Raw genomic sequence first — 8,308 nt, forward strand, 5'->3', positions numbered from 1 at the left:
AACATGTTCTAATACAATTAAAATTGAACACTTATAGGTTGTCTGTAGATCTCGCTGCTCAATTTAGGTGGACAACAATATCCTTGGTTGTCATCAATTGAATAATCTTTAGGATGTGTATCTAGATTCATAGGATCCAAGGTCTTGTCACTCTTAGATTGTCCAAAACCTATCATAAATCTTTTATGTTTAAGTGGACTACAATACCGACGATCGACCAGACATAGACATGAAGGTAAAAGTACCGATAACCGGACTAAGGCTGTCTAATAACTTTGATCCCAGTGTTACAAAATTATTTTCAACGTCAGATTAGATGAAACAAGATTTATTTTTAAATTCTCAATTTTTAATTTAATTTAATTTTAATTTTTAATTTTTAATTTTTCATTCTTCATTTTAGATAAAATTTTTATTTTTAAAATTTAGTTTTTATTTTTATTTTTATTTTTATTCTTTATCCTCAAAATGTTTTATTATTTTTTTTTAAATTGGGCTATTGGACTTTGTTTTATAAAGTGTGGATTGCAGCCCAACTTTCAACCGGGTATATAAGGGAGTTTACAGTTGAATCCAACCCCCACCCTCTTATTTTTCCGAGTTCTCGACCGTAAACTCTCCTGATTCTCTCTCTCAAAAACAATTTGTGAAATTTGGTGAAAATGATCCATTGAAACTGTAAGTATGCCAATTCCGATCATGGATATGTGATTATTGCATCAAATCGACGTGTATTGAGGCTTTTATTGAAGAAAAACCAATTGTCGGCGTTTACGGACGTGAATTCCTTTTTGGTCAAATAAAATTATTTTTTGTGTGTTTCACTTAAAAGCCAATTTGAATTGCAAACATGATTAAATTTTAAATATTTAAATATATTGTTTTCTCATTTGGCTTGTTTTAGTGCAGATTGAAATGGTAGAGCTCAAATTTGCTGACAGTCACAACCTGGCAATCCTTCTGGTTGAACCTCCTATTGCTCATGGAGAGTTCCAGTCAATGATTCATGGGTTAAGGGAATGTCACTTGTCCACTGCTCTTACCGTGAATCTTGTAGTCTATCAAGGAATCATCAAGGAGTTCTGGAAATCTGCTAAGTTGAAGAGAGGAAATGATAGATCTATATATGTTGAAGCTGATGTAAAAGGGTGCAAATTTGTCATAACAGAGCAATCAATCAGAGACGCCTTACAAACTGACGATCAACCTACCTTCTCTACTGAAATTGAAATTGATGAAGCTCAAGAAATTCTTGACAAGATGGGCTATGAAGGTGAATTTCCTCCCACAATAAAGAAACTACTGCCACCGTACTGGAGATTCTTGGCTCACATCTTTGTGAATTGCATATTCGGCAGACAAACTGGAGCTGATGACATCTCATTAAGAAACACAGGAGCCATTACCGCTTTTGCTGCTGGAATCAATTACAATTTCTCAACGTTTATACTAGACGAATTTGTTGCGAACATCAATGCGAAGACTAGAGACACATTCTTGATGTATCCCAGGTTTATTCAGGTGTTCATTGATGTGCAATTTCCTGAAATAGTCAAAGATGGAGAAATCCTGGATATAAAGTCTCTTGGTCCACATACTGTTGGGTTGATCAAATAAAATCGAAAAGGAAAAGTAGTTTTTCAAGGAAAGTTTCTCCTGGTAAAGTTTGGCAAGTTTGCTAAGTTGAATGAACTATCTGAATCTCACGGGTCTTCTGACAGAGTATCTTCAGAGCATGTATCTTCAGAACAGGTGTCTTCAGAAGTTGATGTCATTACAGTTTCTGATCACAAAGATGATGAAGCTACACCTGCTGCCATTGTGGCTGAAAAGCATGACCTTCACTCTGTACAGGTTGAGAGTGATTTCAACGAAGAAATTGATTCCTTTCAGGATTTGGATCTTACAGGCTTTGACGAGGATGATATTCCCTTGAACCTTGGAGGAAATGAAAATCTCTTGTCAAATGAGGATCTTGACACTTTCTTTGACACTATCCATGATGTTGCTCATCCAGCAATGGAGATAAGGGAGCTAGAAGACGTTCTTGAGACTACGCCTCCTTCTCCAAAATAAATAGCTGAAACTTCAACTCCAATGGAGACAACTTCAGAGATTCCTCCCTCTAAGAATGTTCCTCCTACTATTGAGCCTTCAGTGAGTGAAACTCTAACAACTCAGACCTCCTCGTCTTCATTGAAGAGAAGAAGACTTGATCCTAGACCAGGTGTATTTGTGCCTGATCTATCTCAAGGTTTGTCAACTCCACTAGTTACTACTTTTGTTGCATCTTCACCTATTCCATCCAATGAAGGACCGAGCACATTTTATGAAGCTGGTGGTTCCTCAGTTCCTTCAGGATCATCTCCTCTTAGGCCCTATCATGATGTTGCCTCTAAGAGGCTTGCTCTACATTTGGCCGACAAACAAAGCTCAGTGCCTTCCTACCGAGCTAAGAGAATTTTTATTGAGGAAGGCCACTCAAAAGAGGATGATCCCACCATAACTGAACTTCAAAAGGAAATCAACATGCTGAATCAGAAGAATATTGAGCTTGATATCCGGGTGGCTGATCTTGAAGCTGAAAAGGTCCAACTTGAAATTCAGGTTGCAGATCTTAACACGGATAAAACCCTAAAAACCCAGCAAATTTCGGATCTGCAAACCCATCCGGGAGCCTTGACTGCAAGTTAATTTGATCTTAAGAAGAAGCTGGAAGAAGAATTTGGCGACAAATTCAAGTCTTTAGTTTACAATGTCAACGCTAGCCAGTCTACTGATCAACAAGTTCATGAACCTCCTGTTGACCCACCCACTTAAAGAAGAACTACGATTGTCAATCGCTTCGACAAGGAACCTGCTCAAGCACCAAACGTTGTTGCACTCAAGCATGCCAAGATAGCAGCTTCTAACAAGAAAAAGCAGCTTCTTTTCAAGAAATCCTCTAATCTCAATGCTCCTGGAAATCAACCCAAAATCACCATCACTAATCTTGAAAAGAAGAAATTTGGACACAAGTATGGTGATAGGACAGGAATTGTCTCATGGGGCTTTCATGATGGGCTAAACATGTGGTTAGTGAGACGTAAAAGCAAAAATGTGGAGTACTACAAAGACTTCCATGATTTCAGATCCTGGACTAGGGTGGATCTTTCAGAACTAGCAAGTGCTCCATTTGCAAATCCTTCTGGAGATCCAAAGGAAAATCTTTTCAAGGGATTCTTGGAGGATCGAGTAAAGAAGGGATTCTCTGGTATGAAGACTGCTGGGTCTTTTATTAAGAGCTTCCCTAATGTATTGGATCCCAAGACAAATAAGCCTTTTCAGACTGTTATGTGGCCACCAACGAATCAAGTCAGGCAGATTTCGGTGTTGTAGAACTTTAATGATGGATCGCTCGCTAAAATGCATTATTGGGTCTATGATGAAACAACTATGACTGCTATCATAAAATTCCAAGATGGTTGCTTTCGCTTATACGACAAAGAGACCTACTTCAATTTGGCAAGTGGGATATTCATCAGTTGGCCCTACATCAGATCAAGGTAGTTGAAGATATTTTCGAGCCTGCTGCGAAAGAGTACACAACAATGGTTGATGAGATTATTGCAAAGGAGATGTGGCAAGGTGCAATGGGAGGGTCTGATGTGCTTATAATTGAAAAGGACTGAGTTACAACTATCCCTAAACCAAGGGGGAGATTGAAGGGTCCATGTTATGGTTTGGGCTAGGCTTTTGGATAAATAGAAATATTGTAATAGAAGTGTTTTTGATGTGTTAACGGCCAAGAGTGTGTTTACAACCATAAACCTATTTACGGTCATGTCTTCTCCACTAAATATAGGTTCATTCTGTGTCTGTTAGTGGTGATGGGTTTTATACAAACAATCCTATGTGTACATGCAACCCCAGCATTGGATCTATGTTTTCACTATTAGATACACAACATTATGAACACATAATGAAACCCTAAAGATGATTGCTATTTTCGAAATTAACCAAGAAGGTTAGATTACATACCTCTTGTTGTTATATTGTAATAACAACTTAAATCTTCAAACCCTAAGTCTTGAAAGCAAGCACCACAAGTGTAGTGCCTCTAATGGCTCACAAACAAACCTAGCAACCAAGAATTACTATGGAGAGAGAAGGGAAGTGTAAAATTCGGCTCTAAGCCTCTCTTTGAGTGCCTTAGACGAAATCCAACCCTATAAGGGTTTATATAGGTGATAAGGAAGGTTTAGGATAAGGCAGGTGTATCTTAGATAACCCTAATCCCTTAACTTCCTCCCTAACGCTTCCAAGGCACCCTTAGAGCCCAAGGAAACCCTAAGACATTCTAGATTTCGTTCCCCACCTCTAAGGGAGGTTCTAGAATGCTTCAATGCTCAACTTTTGAACATTGTCACCTTTAGTCCCTACAGTTTCAATTAATTCCTTTAATCCTAAAATTAATTCCAAATTAATTTCTGATTAGATATTAATTAAACAATATGATTTCTAATTAATATATTATATCCATAATACATTAATAAATCATTTATCTTGACTTCAAATTAATTTATTAACCAAGTAATAAATTAATAAATCATTCTTCTCTCTCCAACAATTATCCTATTCCATTGCCAGGTTTGAAGGCAACCCAAAAGGACCATGCACAATCGGGTCAAGTACTTGACAAACATGGTTACAGGCTTAGACACTAATCCAACAATCTCCCACTTGGATAAGTCTAGTAACCACAAATGTAAGTACAACTCGATTAGCAATCGTAGCTCTCAAAGACGCTGTCAAACTCTGATAGTAACCTGTCCTTCAGATAAGGGATCATATATTCCTCCATTCTAAATATCTTATAGACACGAGACATGGATTAAAATCATTCTCTCAGTCTATGTGTTGTTTCTCGATTTCCAATTTACGGCGACCGACTAATTGAACAACTCAAATAGCCCTAGCCCGGCCGAGCATTTACGTTTGTCATCAGTAAATCATCGAGGGGCCCACAAATATCACTTTTATCCCACTTTGGGTAAAAGGAACGGATAAACTTCGACTCAATCTTTGCTTGCACTCACTCACCAAATCACACACGACAATAAGTTTTATAACACCGAGTTACCGGTGCGTTTACATATTATCAATGTGCAACCGACTCACAAGATACAACTCACACATCTTGGTTTAAAGAATACAAGATATTATCATCTCACCAATCGCTCGTGATAAAATCCATGAAGCGATCCAAGTGAATGTGGGTTTAATCCAATGCTCAAAATCATATTCATAAGCACTCATGAACGTTGTAGCAAACCTTTGCTATGTCTAATACGCTCTAGACAATCTACAAACCAATTCATGACAGTCATCATTCATACTTACTTCCAACGTATGACTGACTGTGGTCCGTTTGAATAATTCGATTATTCTTAATAAACTCAATTATTCTGGAAGTCAAAACATGCAAAGTGAAACACAAAAGTACTACTAATCCTATATGGTCCCAACCCTTGAGTATAAATAAAACACCTTTATTTAATCACCATATTGATTACTCATTATTGTTTAACGTTTCAGATAATCAACTTTATAACTTGAATTATAACCACAATTGTCCCATGCTCCAAGCATGCACACTTTGGTTTTCAATGATCTATTACTTTGTGAAATAGATCAAGTGAACACATTTTCAATCATTCTCATTTCACAAATCCCAATTCTTTATCATAAGCACAAGAATATCAAATTCTTGTCACTTATAGAATATTCTAATATTTTATGCAATGATCCTCTTGTGAAGTTTCAGCACAAAATCACAAAGACTCGGCCATCGAAATCACAAGGTACTCTATCAAAATAGTTACAGAACAATTCTATAAATGTGATGTCTATCACTCAAAGTACATTCTTTGAACATCCTTTTGCATGAAATTTTCTAATCTAGACATAAATTCTTTTAATTTCCAACTCCCTATTATGGAAACATTTCCATATTTACTATATGACAACTCGTTCTTAATAGAATCTTATCTATTTATAATGATGCCGATATGGTCCATTCAATGACATACTTCCAACTACTCACAAGCGACCAATCCTCAGCGAGCTTTGGATCGTCCTTTAATAGTTGTTTAATTATCTTAGTCAAAACCGATTCTTGTCCTTTTTCCCTCTTAATGCACTAGACATTTGGAAAAATTTAGAATAAGCAAATATTATAGCATTTGCAATCGATCCTATACCCGAAGCGTATGGGACACGATGCATAATGTGTTACATGAAGATGCGATACTCTATCAATCTTCTGCCATAACATTTTTATGTGTCACGTTCTTACAATTTGAACTATGAAGAGGGATACCGTAATCATAATCAAAATTTAAGAACACACTATGTATCCTTTGACTAAATTTATTAAAATCTCTCAATCTAAGCTTTAGATTATGAAACGAAGTACAATATTCTCTCCCTTAATTATAGCAAAACAACTTTTCAACCCTTACGACATTGCAAAGTACAACACTTGTTTTCTATAATTAATATTGCTAACTTGCAATACTTTCCATAATAATCATCCTCCCACTTACATGATGATTATTTCTTTACCAGCATAACACTGATGCTCCCACTAGCTTTGACATGTATTGAAAATCAGATGAACTTCTAAAAAACAATTTCTTAAGTTCATATTTCTAATACTAGATGCTTCGATAAGACTCTATTTAAGCTTCTTAAACTCATACACCTTTCCTTGGACAGCTGATATGTGTATGTCCAAACGATTCTAAGACTCATATCAATAAGTCTAAGATGTTCAGACCTATTTGCCATTTCCCACAATTCGAACTATGAAGAGGTATGCCGTAATCAAAGTTGAATTTGAGAAAACCAAATCACATGATACCATCTTCAAAAACTCTCTTAGTGAAAGCGATTCCTTACCATCATTCTTATGAACGAAGGAAACCTTATGACACTTAGATTTTGTGGTGTATTCATTCTCATCCATGTGAATTTGTCATAACCATAATCACAAGATAATGTTAGTGACAAATCCAAACTCTTATGGATAGAACTTGCTTTTCTTAATTTCTTGCCATCAAGGGTCCCACCATTGCTTCCAAGTTATTTAGCATCTCACCCCTTCATTTCAATGTACTTTCCATTGAACAAGGTGCCTTCCCCTATACAATCCATTGAGAACTTGTAGAACTCCCTTGCATAACTAACTCAATTCGGAATGGCACAGAAACAAAATAGTGTCAACACGATAGGTTGTAAACCTCAAGTCGCGTGCTAGTGTTGTATTATAAGGTCTATTCTTGATTTGTTCTTGAAACATTTCAAGACCATTGAGACTCCCACTAACTCCTTGACATATAAGATTCCCTTGTTAAGAAACATTTCTTGACAAACAAATATTCAAGAGTTAGTGCAGCCTTTATCAAGACAAAACTTTTCACATAATTGGTCCTAGTTGGTCTTTGTCTTATCCAAGACATCACAACTTACCAATTTCAAATGTGTGAGAACAAAAAAAAACTTTTCCAAGTTCCACATTTTATGAAGGTTATAAACCTTCTCAAGATTTATCACCTAAATCACAATCTTGGAGTATAACTCTAAGACTTGACATTGGAACGAAGTATGATTGACTTCTTGATTTAACAATTTTCACAATTCTCGTCTCCTCTTCTTAGACATACAAATTATACTAAGAATCACTTAGAGGATCAATTGAGATATGGTTCTTAATCATTAAGTCCTATCATAAAATAAAAGGTACTCTCCATTCATCTTAGAACGGAGCAACTTTTTTTCTTTCTGCCTACCTGATTCTACTTATTCGTTTTGCTATTGATTGAAACTCTTTTAATCAATTCAAAATTATACTTAATCTTATAAGTGTAACCATATTTACTAAACTTTAGTAAATCATGACGAATATCTTGTCACTCTTGTGGTGGACTTGATTAACACACAACTTTGTGTACTTGATCTCATAGTCCTTCACTTGACACTTTGTCAAAGACTAGTCTAAATTTCCCAAATGTGATTGTTTTCATTCATCATGCAATACTTGTTTCACGATTCCAAGTTCCTATCCATTTGAAACTTGGGCGATGAGAAACTCTCCTTATTTGGTAAACTTTTGACACTCCCACAAGTAACCTAATTAAGAATCAAATCCATATTGCTAATAGTAGAAGTACACAAACATCAATTTTTCATATATGCCACTTCAAGGATGAAATAAGATAAAATCCAAAATTTATTTTATTCATTAAAGCAGCGGAAAACATGTCCT

The sequence above is a fragment of the Lactuca sativa genome, chromosome 8 (assembly GCF_002870075.4).
Source record: "Lactuca sativa cultivar Salinas chromosome 8, Lsat_Salinas_v11, whole genome shotgun sequence".
Lineage (NCBI taxonomy): Eukaryota > Viridiplantae > Streptophyta > Magnoliopsida > Asterales > Asteraceae > Lactuca > Lactuca sativa.